A 19,784-nucleotide genomic window follows, 5' to 3' on the forward strand; every position below is an offset into this window, starting at 1 on the left:
ATAGGCTACTAACACCTGAAGGAACCTATCAGCAGGAGTCTCTGACGTCACCTGGTGGCACTGGCCACTCAGAGCAGTCCAGTGTGCCAGCAGCACCTCTGTTTCCAAGATGGCAGAGGTCTGGAGCACACTGGAGGAGCTCTGGACACCTCCCAGGGGAGGTGCAGGTCAGGGGAGTGGTCACTCCCCTTTCCTTTGTCCAGTTTCGCGCCAGAGCAGGGCTAAGGGGTCCCCTGAACCGGTGTAGACTGGCTTATGCTGAATTGGGCACATCTGTGCCCAACAAAGCATTTCCAGAGGCTGGGGGAGGCTACTCCTCCCCTGCCTTCACACCATTTTCCAAAGGGAGAGGGTGTCACACCCTCTCTCAGAGGAAGTTCTTTGTTCTGCCATCCTGGGCCAGGCCTGGCTGGACCCCAGGAGGGCAGATGCCTGTCTGAGGGGTTGGCAGCAGCTGCAGTGAAACCCCAGGAAGGGCAGTTTGGCAGTACCAGGGTCTGTGCTACAGACCACTGGGATCATGGGATTGTGCCAACTATGCCAGGATGGCATAGAGGGGGCAATTCCATGATCATAGACATGTTACATGGCCATATTCGGAGTTACCATTGTGAAGCTACATATAGGTAGTGACCTATATGTAGTGCACGCGTGTAATTGTGTCCCCGCACTCACAAAGTTCAGGGAATTGGCTCTGAACAATGTGGGGGCACCTTGGCTAGTGCCAGGGTGCCCTCACACTAAGTAACTTTGCACCTAACCTTTACCAGGTAAAGGTTAGACATATAGGTGACTTATAAGTTACTTAAGTGCAGTGTAAAATGGCTGTGAAATAACGTGGACGTTATTTCACTCAGGCTGCAGTGGCAGGCCTGTGTAAGAATTGTTAGAGCTCCCTATGGGTGGCAAAAGAAATGCTGCAGCCCATAGGGATCTCCTGGAACCCCAATACCCTGGGTACCTCAGTACCATATACTAGGGAATTATAAGGGTGTTCCAGTAAGCCAATGTAAATTGGTAAAAATGGTCACTAGCCTGTTAGTGACAATTTGAAATAAATGAGAGAGCATAACCACTGAGGTTCTGGTTAGCAGAGCCTCAGTGAGACAGTTAGGCACCACACAGGGAACACATACATATAGGCCACAAACTTATGAGCACTGGGGTCCTGACTAGCAGGGTCCCAGTGACACATAACAAACATACTGAAAACATAGGGTTTTCACTATGAGCACTGGGCCCTGGCTAGCAGGATCCCAGTGAGACAGTGAAAACACCCTGACATACACTCACAAACAGGCCAAAAGTGGGGGTAACAAGGCTAGAAAGAGGCTACTTTCTCACAGGTGGATTTTTGTCGGGCTGATGGTGGGACCGCCTTTTTTCAGCTGTCCATTGTTGTGTTGGTTTCAGAAAATGGCTGTTTTGTGTTGATGTGCACTGTGTAGTTCGTTATAAGGCAGTCATATTTCCTCCATTTTGACAGTAAGTTGACAGGTGCCGTTGTGGCGCTCTTCCATTTATTCCACCAAGTTTGTACTGACCCCATAGTCCTTGATGAGGTCATCATTCATGTGAAAAGTGGTTGGCTGGAAGGAAAGTTGTCAGATGCCAATTTGGATGTATACAGATGTATGGGCCCTAAGTTATCCATAGTTAAAGATGTGCTTCATAGAGCAGAGGTTTTCGTTGTACCTGAGTTGCTGCGAGGAAAAGTGGTTGAGCTAGCACATGAAGGTAACATTGTAATGCGTGCAGTGAAGAGGCAAACAAGGGATACAAACTGGTGGCCAGGTTTAGATGAGGATGTTGAGAGGTGTGTGGGGCAACGCATGTATTGTGCCCCCACTGATAAGTGCCAAGTTTCGTGAATGCTGTACCATTAACTGAAAAATCATGGTATAAATCGGATGTGGTCATTATTGATGTCAAGAAAAATATGGTATAGTAGTGTAGGAGGCTGGCCTGGCTTATAGTGGGTACCTGATGGTACTTACACCTTGTACCAGGTCCAGTTATCCCTTATTAGTAGATTAGTAGTGTTCTAGCAGTTTAGGCTGATAGAGGTAGCTATAGCAGAGCAGCTTAGGCTGAACTAGGAGACATGCAAAGCTCCTACTATACCACTTATATCATATAGCACTATATCATAAGAATCACAGTACTCAGTTACTAAAAAATAAAGGTACTTTATTTTAGTGACAATGTGCCAAAAAGATCTCAGATTATATAATCCCTTAGGAGGTTAGTAAAATACACATAATATACACACAAACCAAAATCAGGTAAGTAAACAGTTGGAAAAGTAGTGCAAACACTGTAGAATACAATAGGATGCAATAGGCCTAGGGGCAACACAAACCATATTCTCCAAAAGTGGAATGAGAACCACGAATGGACCTCAGGCCTAGTGTATTGTGTAGAGGGTCGCTGGGAGTGAATGAAATCACTTAGGGTGTCCAAGATACCCCACCCAAGACCCTAATAAAGTAGGAGTAAAGTTACCCTACTACCCAAGAAACACAGTAAAGTCGTGATAGGGGTTTCTGCAAAGGCAACAACTGACTGCAAAGCACGGAAGGTGGATTCCTGGACCTGAGGACCTGTAAAGGAAGGGGACCAAGTCCAAGAGTCACGCAAGTGTTCAGGGGGTGATGTAGCCCACTAAACCCCGGATGAAGGTGCTAAAGGGCTGCCTCAAGGTGGAAGAAGCCAAGGATTCTGCAACAAGGGAAGGTGCCAGGAACTTTTCCTTTGCACAGAAGATGTCCCACAGCATGCTTGAGGATGCAGAGTTGTTTCCACACAGAAAGAGCACAGAAAGAGCAGCTAGCAAGGCAAACAAGCCTTGCTAGCTGCAGGAATTGCAGTTTAAGAAAATGGGTGCTGCCTGGGCCCAGGAAGGACCAGGAGGTTGCCACTTGGAGGAGGAGACAGAGGCGGCACTCAGCAACAAAGAGAGCCCATGCAGAAGCAGGCAGCTCCTGCAGAAGCACTTGAACAGGCATTCAAGAAATCTGAGCACAGCAGTCATCTCAACACTGCAAAAGAGGGTCCCACGAGGCCGGTGGTCAACTCTGTGAGTTGAGCAATGCAGAACGGAGTGCTGGAGACCTGGGCTATGCTGTGCACAAAGGTACAAAGGATAACTGTCTGGCGTGGGGAGGCAAGGACTTACCTCCAGCAAATTTGGACAGAAGGACCTCTGGACTGTCGGGGTCACTTGGGCCCAGCTCCTTTGTTCCAGGGACCACGCTCGTCAAGATCAGAGGGGACCCAGAGGACCGGTGATACAGAACTTTGGTGCCTGCGTTAGCAGGGGGAAGATTCCGTCGACCCACGGGAGATTTCTTCTTGGCTTCCAGTGCAGGGTGAAGGCAGAGAGCCCTCAGAGCATGCACCACCAGGAAACAGTAGAGAAAGGCAGCAGGATGAGGCGCTACAATTTTGCTGGTAGTCGTCTTACTACTTTGTTGTTGTTTTGCAGGCGTCCTGGAGCAGTCAGCGGTCGATCCTTGGCATAAGTTGAAGAGAGAGATGCAGAGGAACTCTGGTGAGCTCTGGCATTTGTTATCTGAAGAGAAAGCCACAGGAGAGACCCTAAATAGCCCTCCGAGGAGGATTGGCTACAGTGAAAGGTAAGCACCTATCAGGAGGGGTCTCTGACGTCACCTGCTGGCACTGGCCACGCAGAGCCCTCCATTGTGCCCTCACACCTCTGCATTCAAGATGGCAGAGGTCTGGGACACACTGGAGGAGCTCTGGGCACCACCCCTGGGGTGGTGATGGACAGGGGAGTGGTCACTCCTCTTTCCTTTGTCCAGTTTTGCGCCAGAGCAGGGGTGGGGGATCCCTGAACCGGAGTAGACTGGCTTATGCAAGGAGGGCACAAAGGGGGGGCCCAAAGTGCCAAAGGTTAGAGCCGTAGGGGCGATCGCGCCCCTAGCACAGTGACCGGCGGAAAGGGAACTCCCTTTCTCTCCCGCATCCTGCTTGCAGGGAGGCAGCCGCCCTTGTCCGCGGTGCGGCTGCCTACAGAGGTAGTGAATGAAGCAGGGGCCTCCGTTGAGGCTCCTCACCCACTTCCGACTGCTGCCGTACCCTGTCCGGTGTGCGAGCCGCTCTGCTGCCTTCCCCTCGTCCTCGAGGGAGGCAGCGTGGAGATTGGGACACCAGGTGTGCCCCGGGGGTGCTCCGAAAAGCGTGCATCACCCGGGGGAATGGAAGGAGCGTGCTAGCTCCTTCCTTCACTTTGGGAAATGCCCCAGGGGCACTGAGGTGAGCGCGGACCTCGCGCTCAGAGAGAATTCTAGAGCCCGACTGCGGCGGTGATCCAAACACAGGAGAGGCGCAGTGGAGAGCGCGAGGGGCACTTCGAGGCCCCCGGGCTGCGGCAGTGTTCTTGGGGATCAGAAATAAAGCACTCTTCAAAGCGCTAGAGCCAAATCTGCAGCCTGGGCTGCTGCAGTGATTTCTCCTCAGCAATAAAAAGAGGGCCTTTTAAAAAGCGCTTCGGTCACAGTTGTAGAGAGTCGTTTCAGGGGTCAGGGGCTACAGCACCCTGTCCCTGGGAGCAAGCCAGAGAAGAAGGAGCACAAGGCTGGTGGGCCCAGCTACAGGCCAGCACAAGGGGTGCAGATGGTGGCAGTTCCTCCTAGTGACCAGGCAGGTCACAGGTCAGCACAGCAGCAGCAGTCCAAGGTGGTTTCCTGGTGAGTCCATTCATCAGCGTTCTGTGTCCAGTTTCAAGTTCCAAGAATGTTCAAATTGTGGGGGAAATTCCCCTGTACTTATACTGGGTTTACAGTGTGTTTTACAATGGTAGGTAGAGGAGGTTCCAGCCAGTTACAAATGGTTCTTGGAGTGCACCCTCTCTCCTTTCAGCACAGGCTCCAAACATCAGTGGGGCGTTAATGACCCTATTGTGTGAGGCCAGGGCACAGCCTTTACAAATGCAGGTGTGCCCAGCCTCTCCCTTCCCTCAGCCCAGAAAGCCTTTACAATATGTAGATGCACCTCTGTGTCACCTCCACCCTCCCTGTGTACAGGCTGTCTGAGAAGTATGCACAAAGCCCCAACTGTCATTCTGCCCAGACGTGGATTGGAGACAAGCTGCAAAACACCAGTCATAAGCACAGATAAATGCACACTTTCTAGAAGTGGCATTTCTGTGATAGTAATAAAAAATACACCCACACCAGTAAGCAGCATTTCTTACCACTATCACAACCATACCAAACATGCCTACGCTACCCCTCATAAATCAGACAATACTCCTTACACATAAGGCAGGGCATTTCCAATGCAATCCTATGAGGAGGCAGCACTCACAGCAGTGAGACACCAAGTTAGGCTGTTTGTCACTACCAGGACAGGCCACGCAACATGGCACATGTCCTTCCTTCTACATACATGGCACCCTGCCCAAAGAGCTAGCTAGGACGTACCTTAGGGGTGACTTACATGTAGTAAAAGGGGAGTTCAGGGCCTGGCAAGTAAATTTAGATGCCAGGTCCCTGTGGCAGGAAACTGCGCACACAGGCTCTGCGCTAGCAGGCCTTAGATAGGTTTGACAGGCTACATCAGTGGGTGGTGCAAGCAGCGCTGCAGGCCCACTAGTAGCATTTAATTTACAGGCCCTGGGTTTAGGGATACCACTTTACAAGGGACTTATAGGTAAATCAAACATGCCAATTAGGTATAATCCAATCATACCAAATTTGTAAGGGAGAGCACATGCACTTTAGCACTGGTTAGCAGTGAAAAAGTGCTCAGAGTCAAAACGTCAGCCAACAAAGGTCAGAAAAATAAGTAGACAAAAAGCAAAAAGTCTGGAGAATGACCCTATAAAAGGGCCAGGTCCAACAGATGTCATGCGTAAAAAAAAGACGCATTCAGTAGTAGTTCAAACCTCACATTTCCCAAAAATAACACCTCGCAACTGCACTTCTATTTAAAGTTGCCATGCCTTGTCAGTCTTCATACAAACTTTCACGCATGGCCATCATGCGTCAAAAAAAACTACGCATATCAGAAAACATGACACATACACCCAGGAAGTGATATAATAGGTCTTCCTTGAGGCGCACATGGTAAAGTGAACTTACTTTCACTTTTGTGCTGTGTCCCAGCTGTGTCTTGCCAATCTTGTTATATTTGTCATTTTATTGTAGATTATTGTCCTGCTATTGTTTGTCAGGTGTCTGTCTTGGGGTAGTTAAGTTTGTTGGGTTAGTTGGGGGTAGTTGGGGAACAGTTTTTTTATAGTATTTTTGGGGCATTTAAGTTGCAGTGGAGGGAAACTGTAACATGTCAAGGAAGGGCGCAGAGGATGACTGGGATGAACTGGGAGAGTTCATCTGGTTGGTGTGCCTCTACCTCCCCAACATGGTGGCTATGGGTGGCCGGGTGAGCATGGACTAACCAACATAGGCACGGAAGGTGCGCTGTTCCAACTACGACGCATCTTCTTGTTGGAGCACACCGACCACCAGTTGAAGCACTAGTGGGCATACTTCATCAGCCATGAAAGGGATCTCCTCGATCACCTGGTCATTCAGGTCAGCGAAACAGTTGGCAAGCACCCCTTATGCATTGCAACATCCTTATTTGCATGTGCATGACAGTAGGACATAAGGATTACTTCAGCATGTCATGCCAAAGATCAGGACATCAAGTTTTGTGTCTCAGCCAACCAGCCTTCATGAGAGGTCAGCAGTGCAAGGAACGGTCTGGTGAGTAAAAAACTGATGGATTAAACCCAGATCTGTGACTGGGGGTGAATGTTTGATTTGGTCTACATTCTGTCCATCAACTGTTCTTTTCGCATTTCTCGCCCCAAGTGGGAAGGGTATGCCCAGACGTGGGTCCTGTGCTTGCTATGCCACCAGATTCAAGCTAGACTGGCTGAAGAGAGGTGATACCCCGAAACCAGTCCCAGGATGCTTGTTTCTGGTCCAGGGAGGACATGTTCTGGCAGTTCGGGCTGGACTGTTCTCATGGGGAACAGGGTGAAGACTGATTTGCATATGGCTGGGTCCAAACTGGAACGGTGTGGTGAGCAAAAACACTGATGGATCTAACCCAGATCTGTGACTGGGGGTGTTGGACTTTTTTCCTTATGCAGGGTCATCCCCAATCTTTTTGGCTCCTGCCTCCTATTTTTTCTGACCTGTTGTTGTTGGCGTTTGATTTCTAAGCACTTTACCACTGCTAACCAGTGCTAAAATGCATATGGTCTCTGTGTAAATTGTATGGTTGATTGGTTTATCCATGATTGGCATATTTGATTCACTGGTACGGCCCTAGTACAGTCCACTAGAGGTGCCCAGGGCCTGTAATTCAAATGCTTCTAGTGGGACTGCAGCACTGGTTGTGCCCCCCACAATAGTAGCCCTGTGATCATGTCTCAGACCTGTCACTGCAGTGTCTGTGTGTGCAGTTTTGAATTGCCAATTTGACTTGGCAAGTGTACCTACTTGCCAAGCCTAAACCTTCCCTTTTCTTACATGTAAGACACCCCTAAGGTAGGCCCTAGGTATCCCCATGGGCAGGGTGCAGTGTATGTTTAAGGTGGGACATATTCTGTTTTATATGTCCTGACAGTGAAATACTGCCATATTTGGTTGTCACTGTTGCAAGGCCCATCTCTCTCATAGGTTAACATGAGGGCTACCTTTAAAAATTATTAAAGCGTAGATTCCTTTTGAGAGCAGATAGACATATGGAGTTTGGGGTCTCTGAGCTCACAACTTAAAAATACATCTTTTAGTAAAGCTGATTTTAAGATTGTGTGTTTGAAAATGCCACTTTTAGAAAGTGGGCATTTTCTTGCTTCCTCACCCTCCGCATGCTCCGAAAGATCTTCCGCTGGATCCCTGCCGACACCAGAAAGACTGTGACCCACGCCCTCGTCACGAGCCGCCTGGACTACGGAAACACCCTATACGCAGGAACCACTGCTAAACTCCAGAAACGTCTGCAGCTAATACAAAACGCCTCCGCCCGCCTCATCCTCGACATACCCCGTCATTGGATTCCGCCAACAAGCCTTGGCACATACAAATCTCGTAGTTAGCAGAAAATGGCGCTGCCCGGGACTTAGAGGGACCTGGTGGCCTCTACCCAGGAGGGACAGGCAGAGGGGGCTCTCAGCAACTCATAGAGTCCTCAGAAGTTCAGGCAGCATGCACAGGAGTCCCACAGCAGAGGGACAAAGAAGGTGCAAAAGGAGGCAAATGCAGCACCACACAAAGGGATCCCACGCCGCCGGATAACCACGCAGGAGGCTGTGCATCACAGGAAGGAGTGCTGGGGGCCCGAGATGTACAGTGCTTGAAGAACTTTGTGGAAGGATGCCAACAAGCCTTGGCAACTGCAAAACACGTGGTGCATGGGGGTCTTGCGTGGGAAGGCAAGCTCTTACCTCCGCCAAAGTTGGACAGTTGGATATCTGGACCATCTGTACCATCTGGACCACTTCAGTCCACTACCCGTGTTGCTGGATCCATGCACTTCTTCAGGACAGAGGGCCCAAGCCACCAGTCGCTGCTGCAGAGGGAAGTGACTCCTTCAATTCAAGGGATATTCCTTTGTTCTTCTGGTGCAGGCTGAAGACAGACAGTCCTCACAGGATGCATGACCTGGAAACAGTTGCAGTTGCTGGCAGGAGCTGAAGATGCAATGTTGCAAAAGTCAGCTATGTTTCTTTGTTGCAGTTTGTAGAGTTCCTGGAGGGTCCAGATGCAGTTTATTCGGTAAGAAGGTGAAGAAAAGGATGCAGAAAATTCCTGCTGGAGTCTTGCAATCCGAATCTGAGGAAACACCCAGAGGATAGACCCTAAATAGCCCTGAAAGGGGGATTGGTCAGCTACACAGGAAAGCACCGATCAGGGGAGGACTCTGACGTCACATGATCGCACTGCCCACTTTAGATGCTCGCAGAGTTCGCTGCCAACTTGGAATCCAAGATAGCAAAACTCAGGGACCCTCTGGAGGAGCTCTGAGCACCACTCGTGGGGTGGTGATTGTAGGAAAGTACCATCTTGCCTGGCATGTTACCCCCATTTTTCACTGTATATATGTTGTTTTAGTTGTATGTGTCACTGGGACCCTGTTCTCCAGGGCCCCAGTGCTCATAAGTGTGCCTGAATGTGTTACCTGTGTAGTGACTAACTGTCTCACTGAGGCTCTGCTAATCAGAACCTCAGTGGTTATGCTCTCTCATTTCTTTCAAATTGTCACTGACAGGCTAGTGACCAATTTTACCAATTTACATTGGCTACTGGAACACCCTTATAGTTCCCTAGTATATGGTACTGAGGTACCCAGGGTATTGGGGTTCCAGGAGATCCCTATGGGCTACAGCATTTCTTTTGCCACCCATAGGGAGCTCTAACAATTCTTACACAGGCCTGCCACTGCAGCCTGAGTGAAATAACGTCCACGTTATTTCACAGCCATTTTACACTGCACTTAAGTAACTTATAAGTCACCTATATGTCTAACCTTTACCTGGTAAAGGTTAGGTGCAAAGTTACTTAGTGTGAGGGCACCCTGGCACTAGCCAAGGTGCCCCCACATTGTTCAGGGCCAATTCCCCGGACTTTGTAAGTGCGGGGACACCATTACATGTGTGCACTACATATAGGTCACTACCTATATGTAGCTTCACAATGGTAACTCCGAATATGGCCATGTAACATGTCTATGATCATGGAATTGCCCCCTCTATGCCATCCTGGCATTGTTGGCACAATCCCATGATCCCAGTGGTCTGTAGCACAGACCCTGGTACTGCCAAACTACCTTTCCTGGGGTTTCACTGCAGCTGCTGCTGCTGCCAACCCCTCAGACAGGTTTGTGCCCTCCTGGGGTCAAGCCAGGCTTGTCCCAGGATGGCAGAACAAATGACTTCCTCTGAGAGAGGGTGTTACACCCTCTCCCTTTGGAAAATGGTGTGAAGGCAGGGGAGGAGTAGCCTCCCCCAGCCTCTGGAAATGCTTTCATGGGCACAGATGTGCCCAATTCTGCATAAGCCAGTCTACACCGGTTCAGGGGACCTCTTAGCCCTGCTCTGGCGCGAAACTGGACAAAGGAAAGGGGAGTGACCACTCCCCTGACCTGCACCTCCCCTGGGAGGTGTCCAGAGCTCCTCCAGTGTGCTCCAGACCTCTGCCATCTTGGAAACAGAGGTGCTGCTGGCACACTGGACTGCTCTGAGTGGCCAGTGCCACCAAGTGATGTCAGAGACTCCTTCTGATTGGCTCCTTCAGGTGTTGCTAGCCTATCCTCTCTCCTAGGTAGCCAAACCATCTTTTCTGGCTATTTAGGGTCTCTGTCTCTGGGGAAACTTTAGATAACGAATGCAAGAGCTCATCAGAGTTCCTCTGAATCTCTCTCTTCACCTTCTGCCAAGGAATCGACTGCTGACCGCGCTGGAAGCCTGCAAAACTGCAACATAGTAGCAAAGACGACTACTGCAACTCTGTAACGCTGATCCTGCCGCCTTCTCGACTGTTTTACTGGTGGTGCATGCTGTGGGGGTAGTCTGCCTCCTCTCTGCACTAGAAGCTCCAAAGAAATCTCCCGTGGGTCGACGGAATCTTCCCCCTGCAACCGCAGGCACCAAAAAGCTGCATTACCGGTCCCTTGGGTCTCCTCTCAGCACAACGAGCGAGGTCCCTTGAATCCAGCAACTCTGTCGAAGTGACTCCCACAGTCCAGTGACTCTTCAGTCCAAGTTTGGTGGAGGTAAGTCCTTGCCTCCCCACGCCAGACTGCATTGTTAGAAACCGCGTCTTTTGCAACTACTCCGGCCCCTGTGCACTTCCGGCGGAAATCCTTTGTGCACAGCCAAGCCTGGGTCCACGGCACTCTAACCTGCATTGCACGACTTTCTAAGTTGGTCTCCGGCGACGTGGGACCCCTTTGTGTAACTTTGGGTGAGCACCGTTTCACTCATCCTTGTAGTGCCTGTTTCTGGCACTTCTACGGGTGCTACCTGCTGCTGAGAGGGCTCTTTGTCTTGCTCGACGTCCCCTCTACATCCTGGTCTAATTTGCGACCTCCTGTTCCCTCCTGGGCTACAGCAGCATCCAAAAACGCTAACCCCATGATTTGCAGCTAGCAAGGCTTGTTGGCGTTCTTTCGGCGGGAAAACACTTCTGCACGACTCTCCACGGTAACAGGAATCCGTCCACCAAAGGGGAAGTCTCTAGCCCTTTTTGTTCCTGCAGAATCCTCAGCTTCTTCTGTCCAGTAGAAGCTTCTTTGCACCCACAGCTGGCATTTCCTGGGCATCTGCCCATCTCCGACTTGCTTGTGACTTTTGGACTTGGTCCCCTTGTTCCACAGGTACCCTCGACTGGAAATCCATTGTTGTTGCATTGTTGGTTTGTGTCTTTCCTGCATTATTCCTCTATCACAACTTCTTTGTCCTTGGGGGAACTTTAGTGCACTTTGCACTCACTTTTCAGGGTCTTGGGGTGGGCTATTTTCCTAACCCTCACTATTTTCTAATAGTCCCAGCGACCCTCTACAAGGTCACATAGGCTTGGGGTCCATTCGTGGTTCGCATTCCACTTTTGGAGTATATGGTTTGTGTTGCCCCTATCCCAATGTGTCTCCATTGCATCCTATTGTAACTATACATTGTTTGCACTGTTTTCTAAGACTATACTGCATATGTTTAGTACTGTGTACATATAACTTGTGTATATTTGCTATTCTCACTCTGAGGGTACACTCTGAGATACTTTGGCATATTGTCATAAAAATAAAGTACCTTAATTTTTAGTATAACTGTGTATTGTGTTTTCTTATGATATTGTGCAAGTGACACTTGTGGTACTGTAGTAGCTTCACACGTCTCCTAGTTCAGCCTAAGCTGCTCTGCTAAGCTACCATTATCTATCAGCCTATGCTGCTAGACACCCTATACACTAATAAGGGATAACTGGGCCTGGTGCAAGGTGCAAGTACCCCTTGGTACTCACTACAAGCCAGTCCAGCCTCCTACAGTGATGGACAGGGTAGTGGTCACTCCACTTTCCTTTGTTCAGTTTTGAGCCAGAGCAGGGACTGGGGGTCCCTGAACTGGTGTAGACCAGAGTATGCAAGGAGGGCACCATTTGTGCCCTTAAAAGTGTTTCCAGAGGCTCTGGGGGGCTACCCCACTATGCCTGTATCACCTATTTTCAAAGGAAGAGGGTGTAACATTCCTCTCCCGAAGGAAATCCTTTCTTCTGCCTTCCTGGGCTCAAGCTGCTCAAGCAACCGGAGGGCAGAAACCTGTCTGTGAGGTGGCAGCAGCTGGGGTTGCCTGGAAAACCTCAGAAGGCTGTAATAGCAGTACTGAGGGTCCTCTAAGGAGCCCCCAGAGTGCATGGAATCATACAACCAATGCTTGCAAAAGCCTTGGGGTATGATTCCAACATGTTTGATATGAAACATGGCCATATTCAGGGTTACAATTGTAAAGCTGTACATAGGCACTGATGCATAAAATGGCGTCCCGGCACTCCCGAACTCTGGGAAAATGGTCCTGGACAACGTGGGGGCACCTCTGCTAGTGCAGGGGTGCCCTCACACTCTGGTACTCTGCACCCGGCCTTCAGGGTTGGAAGGCCTGAGATATGGATGACTTATAAGTGACCTGGTGCAGTGTAAATGGCAGTGAAAGGGTGCATGCACCGTTTCACACAGGCTGCATTGGCAGTCCTGTAGAAGCCTTTGCATGAGCTCCCTATGGGTGGCAAAAGAAATGCTGCAAACCATAAGGCTCCCCTGGAACACCAATGCCATGGGTACCTAAGTACCATATACCAGGGACTTATAGGGGGTGACCAGTATGCCAATTGTGGGTGAATTACTGGGTTACCAGTATGCAGTGACAACAATTAGAGGAGAGAGAGCAGAAACACTGGGGTCCTGGATAGCAGGATCCCAGTGTCAAAGTGAAACACACTGACATCAGGCAAAAAATGGGGGTAACATGCCAAAAAGAGGGTACTTTCCTACACCCTGGCATTGTGTACCCACTCCCAGTGGTTACAGCTCCTTCATTGTCGGAGGTGGTGATGTGTAACTCCAATCGCTGCACTGTGGAACACACATCTGATTGAGATCAGACACAGGTTAGAGTCCAATGTTTGATTGAGATTTTGATGCCACCGGACTGGGAGGTGCAGGTGTGGGCAGGGTGAGGCTGGAGGTGGTGGACTGACCTGACCAGACATACCAGATGGACCAGGTTTGTCCTCCATGTTCAGACATCCAATGGTGCTGTCCTCACTGGGGCCTTCATCCAGAGGGGGAGTTTAATTGTCTAGTGTCATGTTGATGTTGGCTAGTGCAAGGTCACCAATGGAGGGAGTGAGACACAGTGATTCTTTTTTTATATGTGTACATATGGAGTGTACGGAGATGCAGACAGTATCATACCAAATATCCAAAGCAATGACACTGACAGCTGCTTCACACCATGCCTATGTTGCACACACTACCCTATGACTTGTACTGTATGCTGCATGTGAAGGATTCTACAACTCGGTTAATAGTGACAGTACAGCTGATGGCATTAGTGGCCATCTAATTGTAGACATGCCGCTTCACCTCTGTTACCTTGTGCACTGTCTGGCAAGTTGGATGGCACAATTTGCAACTGATCAATACAAGATGTCATCCTCATTGTTACACAGTATGTGAGTTCGATATGGACTTTGCCTTCTCTCTGCCTGTTCCACATGTGTATCAATTCAGCGAATGGACTTACTAATCCTGGGGTTACAATCTGTGACAAGAACTCATTGCACTGTTGCCATGTCACTGGGGTACCTAGCTATTGCTGTGTTATGATTGGGATGTTTGTGGTCATTTACATTGCTGTCATTGCCATTTCCCATTGGTGTTCCCAGATGGTGTTCACATTGAGTAAGTTATCCATCCCTGACAATTGAGAATTCTGCTATATCTATTTTTCCTTTGAGGTGCACTGTTGCATTCTTGGAGCTGTAGTGATGTGATTGGGCAGTGGTACACGAGCCATTCCCAAGTGCAATGGAGTGGGATGATTGCAGTAGAGCGGTGACATGCACAAGATGGTTATTAGGTGATTTGTAGTGGTGTGTGGTGGTTAAAGGATTAATTGGGGTGGGTTTGGGTGTTGTTGGAGCATGCAGAAGAAGACAATATGGTGACTTGCATGTTGTGGGTACTTACCAGACTCCACTCCCCATGTATTCCTGTCAGGCCCTCAGGATACAGGTTGTTCAAGACCTTCTCCTCCCAAGCTGTGGAAGTAGGGGGAAGGAGGTGGGGGTCCACTGCCAGTCTTGTGGCCCGCCAGCTGGTGCCTGGCAGCAATGGAATGGACCATCACCTAGTGAACGTTCCAACTCTTCCTGATGTCCCCCCTTGTGCGTGGGTAACTCCCAACAGAATTCACCCTGTTGACTATTGTTTGCCACAACTCCATCTTCCTGGCTATCGAGGTCTGCTGAACCTGTGCTCCAAACAGGGGTGGCTCAAAAGTATGATTTCATCCACCATGCCCCTTAACTCCTCGCCAGTGAAGTTGGAGTGTTTTTTATGTGACATGGTAGTGTGGTGGGTGTGGAGGGGTGTTGTGGGTGTAAGGGTGCAATGCTTGGTGTGTGGTGGGGTGTAGGTGGTGGACTGTGAATGGGTTACGGAAGAAAGTGGGTCGTGTATCCAGGTGGTGTGTGAGGTGTGGGTTGTACCGTTCTGGGGTGTGTGATGACAGTGCAAATAGCGATATCTACAATTGATGGTGGTCGTTGGGGTGCTTGCTGTAGCTGTGTGGTGTTTGGCTAGCAAGGGATGGTGGGTTGTGTGGAGGGGTGTCATACAGTGGAGTGAGTAGGTGTGTCCGGCTTGTGGGTGTGTCAGATGCGACCTGTTCAAACTTTCCAAAGCGGTGTGGTGTTCTGAGTGCAGTGAGTGTCGACGCAGCCGATCGCACAGCTAATGATTTTCCTCCATGGAAGTTCCGCTGTGTTGATTTGTGGATCGTAATCTGGTGGGTGGATTTTTGTCGGGCTGATGGTGGGACCGCCTGTTTTCAGCTGTCCATTGTTGTGTTGGTTTCAGAAAATAGCTGTTTTGTGTTGATGTGCACTGTGTAGTTCGTTATACGGCAGACGTATTTCCTCCATTTTGACAGTAAGTTGACAGGCGCCGTTGTGGCGCTCTTCCATTTATTCCACCAAGTTCGTACTGACCCCATAGTCCTTGATGAAGTCATCATTCATGTGAAAAGTGGTTGGCTGGAAGGAAAGTTGTCAGATGGCAATTTGGATGTGTACAGATGTATGGGCCCTAAGTTGCCCATAGTTAAAGATGTGCTTCATAGAGCAGAGGTTTTCGTTGTACCTGAGTTGCTGCGAGGAAAAGTGGTTGAGCTAGCACATGAAGGTAACATTGTAATGCGTGCAATGAAGAGGCAAACGAGGGATACAAACTGGTGGCCAGGTTTAGATGAGGATGTTGAGAGGTGTGTGGGGCAACGCATGTATTGTGCCCCCACTGATAGTGGGTACCTGATGGTACTTACACCTTGTACCAGGTCCAGTTATCCCTTATTAGTAGATTAGTAGTGTTCTAGCAGTTTAGGCTGATAGAGGTAGCTATAGCAGAGCAGCTTAGGCTGAACTAGGAGACATGCAAAGCTCCTACTATACCACTTATATCATATAGCACTATATCATAAGAATCACAGTACTCAGTTACTAAAAAATAAAGGTACTTTATTTTAGGGACAATGTGCCAAAAATATCTCAGAGGATATACTCCCTTAGGAGGTTAGTAAAATACACATAATATACACACAAACCAAAATCAGGTAAGTAAACAGTTGGAAAAGTAGTGCAAACATTGTAGAATACAATAGGATGCAATAGGCCTAGGTGCAACACAAACCATATACTCCAAAAGTGGAATGAGAACCACGAATGGACCCCAGGCCTAGTGTATTGTGTAGAGGGTCGCTGGGAGTACACAAAATCACTTATGGGGGGCCAAGATACCCCACCCAAGACCCTTAAAAAGTAGGAGTAAAGTTACCCTACTACCCAAGAAACACAGTAAAGTCGTGATAGGGGTTTCTGCAAAGGCAACAACTGACTGCAAAGCACAGAAGGTGGATTCCTGGACCTGAGGACCTGTAAAGGAAGGGGACCAAGTCCAAGAGTCACACAAGTGTTCAGGGGGGGATGTAGCCCACTAAACCCCGGATGAAGGTGCAAAAGGGCTGCCTCAAGGTGGAAGAAGCCAAAGATTCTGCAACAAGGGAAGGTGCCAGGAACGTTTCCTTTGCACAGAAGATGTCCCACAGCATGCTTGAGGATGCAGAGTTGTTTCCACACAGAAAGAGCACAAACAAGCCTTGCTAGCTGCAGGAATTGCAGTTTAAGAAAATGGGTGCTGCCTGGGCCCAGGAAGGACCAGGAGGTTGCCACTTGGAGGAGGAGACAGAGGCGGCACTCAGCAATAAAGAGAGCCCATGCAGAAGCAGACATCTCCTGCAGAAGCACTTGAACAGGCATTCAACAAATCTGAGCACAGCAGTCATCGCAACACTGCAAAAGAGGGTCCCACGAGGCCGGTGGTCAACTCTGTGAGTTGAGCAATGCAGAACGGAGTGTTGGGGGCCTGGGCTATGCTGTGCACAAAGGATTCCTCGCAGAAGTGAACAGAAGCCCTAGCAGCTGCAGTTCACGCAGTACACAGGATAACTGTCTGGCGTGGGGAGGCAAGGACTTACCTCCAGCAAATTTGGACAGAAGGACCTCTGGACTGTCAGGGTCACTTGGGCCCAGCTCCTTTGTTCCAGGGACCATGCTCGTCAAGATCAGAGGGGACCCAGAGGACCGGTGATACAGAACTTTGGTGCCTGCGTTAGCAGGGGGAAGATTCCGTCGACCCACGGGAGATTTCTTCTTGGCTTCCAGTGCAGGGTGAAGGCAGACAGTCCTCAGAGCATGCACCACCAGGAAACAGTAGAGAAAGGCAGCAGGATTAGGCGCTACAATGTTGCTGGTAGTCATCTTACTACTTTGTTGTGGTTTTGCAGGTGTCCTGGAGCAGTCAGCGGTCAATCCTTGGCAGAAGTTGAAGAGAGCGATGCAGAGGAACTCTGGTGAGCTCTGGCATTTGTTATCTGAAGAGAAAGCCACAGGAGAGACCCTAAATAGCCCTCTGAGGAGGATTGGCTACAGTGAAAGGTAAGCACCTATCAGGAGGGGTCTCTGACGTCACCTGCTGGCACTGGCCACGCAGAGGCCTCCATTGTGCCCTCACACCTCTGCATTCAAGATGGCAGAGGTCTGGGACACACTGGAGGAGCTCTGGGCTCCACCCCTGGGGTGGTGATGGACAGGGGAGTGGTCACTCCTCTTTCCTTTGTCCAGTTTTGCGCCAGAGCAGGGGTGGAGGATCCCTGAACCGGTGTAGACTGGCTTATGCAAGGAGGGCACAAAGGGGGGGCCCAAAGCGCCAAAGGTTAGAGCCATAGGGGCGATTGCGCCCCTAGCACAGTGACCGGCAGAAAGGGAACTCCCTTTCTCTCCCCCGCATCCTGCTTGCAGGGAGGCAGCCGCCCTTGTCCGCGGTGCGGCTGCCTACAGAGGTAGTAAAGGAAGCAGGGGCCTCCGTTGAGGCTCCTCACCCGCTTCCAACTGCTGCCGAACCCGGTCCGGTGCGCGAGCCGCTCTGCTGCCTTCCCTCGTCCGCGAGGGAGGCAGCGTGGAGATTGGGACACCAGGTGTGCCCCGGGGGTGCTCCGAAAAGCGTGCATCACCCGGGGGAATGGAAGGAGCGTGCTAGCTCCTTCCTTCACTTTGAGAAATGCCCCAGGGGCACTGAGGTGAGCGCGGACCTCGCGCTCGGAGAGAATTCAAGAGCCCGGCTGCGGCGGTGATCCAAACACAGGAGAGGCGCAGTGAAGAGTGCGAGGGGCACTTCGAGGCCCCCAGGCTGCAGCAGTGTTCTTGGGGATCAGAAATAAAGCACTCTTCAAAGCGCTAGAGCCAAATCTGCAGCCTGGGCTGCGGCTGTGATTTCTCCTCAGCAATAAAAAGAGGGCCTTTTAAAAAGCGCTTCGGTCACAGTTGTAGAGAGTCGTTGCAGGGGTCAGGGGCTACAGCACCCTGTCCCTGGGAGCAAGCCAGACAAGAAGGAGCACAAGGCTGGTGGGCCCAGCTACAGGCCAGCACAAGGGGTGCAGATGGTGGCAGTTCCTGCTAGTGACCAGGCAGGTCACAGGTCAGCACAGCAGCAGCAGTCCAAGGTGTTTTCCTGGTGAGTCCATTCATCAGCGTTCTGTGTCCAGTTTCAAGTTCCAAGAATGTTCAAATTGTGAGGAAAATTCCCCTGTACTTATACTGGGTTTACAGTGTGTTTTACAATGGTAGGGAGAGGAGGTTCCAGACAGTTACAACTGGTTCTTGGAGTGCACCCTCTCTCCTTTCAGCACAGGCTCCAAACATCAGTGGGGCGTTAATGACCCTATTGTGTGAGGCCAGGGCATAGCCTTTACAAATGCAGGTGTGCCCCGCCTCTCCCTTCTCTCAGCCCAGAAAGCCTTTACAATATGTAGATGCACCTCTGTGTCACCTCCACCCTCCCTGTGTACAGGGTGTCTGAGAAGTATGCACAAAGCCCCAACTGTCACTCTGCCCAGACGTGGATTGGAGACAAGCTGCAAAACACCACAGTCATAAGCACAGATAAATGCGCACTTTCTAGAAGTGGCATTTCTGTGATAGTAATAAAAAATACACCCACACCAGTAAGCAGTATTTATTATCCCCATCACAACCATACCAAACACGCCTACGCTACCCCTCATAAATCAGACAATACCCCTTACACATAAGGCATGGCATTTCCAATGCAATCCTATGAGGAGGCAGCACTCACAGCAGTGAGACACCAAGTTAGGCTGTTTGTCACTACCAGGACAGGCCACGCAACATGGCACATGTCCTTCCTTCTACATACATGGCACCCTGCCCAAAGAGCTAGCTAGGACGTACCTTAGGGGTGACTTACATGTAGTAAAAGGGGAGATCAGGGCCTGCCAAGTAAATTTGGATGCCAGGTCCCTGTGGCAGGAAACTGCGCACACAGGCTCTGCGCTAGCAGGCCTTAGATAGGTTTGACAGGCTACTTCAGTGGGTGGTGCAAGCAGCGCTGCAGGCCCACTAGTAGCATTTAATTTACAGGCCCTGGGTTTAGGGATACCACTTTACAAGGGACTTAAAGGTAAATCAAATATGCCAATTAGGTATAATCCAATCATACCAAATTTGTAAGGGAGAGCACATGCACTTTAGCACTGGTTAGCAGTGAAAAAGTGCTCAGAGTCAAAACGTCAGCCAACAAAGGTCAGAAAAATAAGTAGACAAAAAGCAAAAAGTCTGGGGAATGACCCTATAAAAGGGCCAGGTCCAAGAGCTGTCATGCGTAAAAAAAGACCCATTCAGTAGTAGTTCAAACCTCGCATTTCCCAAAATTAACACCTCGCAACTGCACTTCTATTTAAAGTCGCCATGCCTTGTCAGTCTTCATACAAACTTTCACGCATGGACATCATGCGTCAAAAAAAACTACGCATATCAGGCATGACATGACACATACGTCCAGGAAGTGATATAATAGGTCTTCTTTGTTGCACACATGGTAAAGTGAACTTACTTTCACTTTTGTGCTGTGTACCAGCTGTGTCTTGCCAAACTTGTTATATTTGTCATTTTATTGTAGAT

This window comes from Pleurodeles waltl, unplaced genomic scaffold (genome assembly GCF_031143425.1).
Source record: "Pleurodeles waltl isolate 20211129_DDA unplaced genomic scaffold, aPleWal1.hap1.20221129 scaffold_59, whole genome shotgun sequence".
In the NCBI taxonomy this organism is placed as follows: domain Eukaryota; kingdom Metazoa; phylum Chordata; class Amphibia; order Caudata; family Salamandridae; genus Pleurodeles; species Pleurodeles waltl.